Source organism: Helianthus annuus, chromosome 1 (genome assembly GCF_002127325.2).
Source record: "Helianthus annuus cultivar XRQ/B chromosome 1, HanXRQr2.0-SUNRISE, whole genome shotgun sequence".
Lineage (NCBI taxonomy): Eukaryota > Viridiplantae > Streptophyta > Magnoliopsida > Asterales > Asteraceae > Helianthus > Helianthus annuus.
In genome coordinates this window covers 56,878,244-56,880,376 of record NC_035433.2, presented here as the reverse complement: position 1 = coordinate 56,880,376, position 2,133 = coordinate 56,878,244, and the positions used below count along the sequence as shown (strand labels likewise).

General features: G+C 37.0%; 1 long non-coding RNA gene across 1 annotated transcript; it reads left to right on the top strand.

Moving 5' to 3' along the window:
- The first annotated feature begins 549 nt into the window (after positions 1-549).
- Positions 550-1,211, top strand: LOC118481230. The gene is made up of 3 exons (XR_004864963.1): positions 550-822; positions 895-999; positions 1,079-1,211. It is a non-coding gene; the product is annotated as an uncharacterized LOC118481230 (long non-coding RNA).
- The last annotated feature ends 922 nt before the right edge of the window (positions 1,212-2,133 follow it).

The following is a 2,133-nucleotide window of genomic DNA, read 5'->3' as shown; positions in this document are numbered from 1 at the left end:
CTTTCAAGCCTTCCTTCTAAGTGAATTTCGGGACTAAATTTCCTAAAGGAGGGGAGACTATAATGCTCCGCGTTTTCATAACTTTCTATATTTAGAAACCATTGTTCATATTCCTATTTTTTGGAAACTTTGTATCCTTGTATTCGTCATTTCGTTATAGTCGTCAAAAAATATTTATCTTTAATCTAATTCATGATAGAAATGGTTGTTTATTCATGGTTTAATTAATTAAATTAATTGATTTTACAATTTAAAAAGATTATTTTTATAATAAATCTAAGTTAGTCTCGTTAGCCTTTTAAGTTGGTAAAATAACAAACTACCCTAGTTAGTTTAATTTATAAAGTTTTTTTCATTTTTTAAAACAATATAACTTAGTTAAATTAAAGGGATTGTGAGTATTTTGCTGAACCTTGAACCTCTAGGGACTAATTGTGCTTATTACTGAAACTGTAATGATTTTTAAACAAAACAAAAAAAACCCTAGTATTTATCACTGCTTCCTCTTTGTTGGACATTTGAAACCTTAATAACAACATCAGCAGCCGCACCTCTTCTCTGTCCCTCGAGATCTCCGATTCCGGCTGACGACGGGCTCCTCCGACGTCACACACACACCTGCAAAACACCCAACCCCCACCCCTGTGATACACCTCTCCCTCTCGCACACCATTTCTAGTCGGAGACACGCAAGACACCGGTGACGATTCGATTACCGGCGACACACTTCCCCTCTCGTTCACTCTCTCCACGTTTATCCGGCGCCGCCACGGCGGCGGCATGATTCAGGCGGCGGCGATACTCGGTCCGACGACGTTCACGGTAACCCCCTGTTATTTCTCATTCTATTCTTTCTTTTACTAAATGTCCGATAATGTTCTGTTGGTTGTTCAGTCTCGGGCCAGGTTCTATCGCGTTTCAGTCTCGGGTCAGGTCCAAACCGCAAGTTCAGGTTTCCGTTCACTCGAGCCTTGGGTCAGCGACTTTGATTCAGTTCAGGTTAGAAGCTGATGTGGGTTATGTTTATTTAAGTTACAAATTCAAGTATCATTCTAATCAAGTTCACGTTACGGTTCAGTTTCATTTCAGTCGACTAGGGTCAATTCAGCTTTGGTTCGGTTCGACAAGTCAACATCGGTTAGCATTGATTCGGGTAAGCTTAAGTCTCAGCTCAAGTGCGGGTCTCGGTGCTGCTCGGTTCAACCCGGTTCGACTCGGTATGACGCGTGTATTATTTTCACTATTTGTATTTTGTGTCGTTTTAAATCGCGGAACCAAACTTAATTGAGTTGTGAACATAACTGAAGTGTAAATGTATAACTATTTATATTGTTTGGTCATTGTTTATTGAATTTTGGAAGCTTAAATGACACTTTGGTTGTCGGGATCATCCAAAAACAGAGGAAACTCTGCCCGTTTTTTCGTAAAATCTCGTAAAACGAAACGCGTTTATTTTATTAGACAAAGCCTATCGGATTCAATTAAATTTTTATAACAATAATTATAAGCATAAATTTATTTATTTTGTTATTAATTTATTTTCCTTCTTTTTGATAAAACTTCTATAATTATCTTAATGGGTTAATTTGGAATCAACACATAAACTATGTATACTCTATGTGAATATATATAGGGCGATTTCGGTGTTCGATCCTCTTAATCCCATACACTCGTCAACAATTTGATAATCGGAAGACTTAGCAATTATGTGAGTATACTCGAACCCCTCTTTATGTTTACCACTTTTTGGGGTGTAACATGTTACTTATGAAACTTACACTTGAACTTTATTCATAAATGCACAAACGTTCCTATTACATGCTTGCATACTTGATTACTTGATACATTGAACTTGGGGTTATTCCTTTTGTGTTAAACTTATCTATAGTTTCGATCGAGCCTATCCTTGACATATATAGCGCTATAGGATTAACGCATCGCCCGTAGACTTGTGGTTTTGTCATGAGCATATTGCGTTTCATCATTGGTTTGATATGTTAGACACATGCCGAATTTATTGTTTATCTTGTATCAAGAGCTTGCCGCATGGAATTGTTTGAAACTTATCTTTTTATGCTACGTATGAAAAACCTGTATACTCGCCTTTGCTTTTGCATTGAACTTTATTTTGAA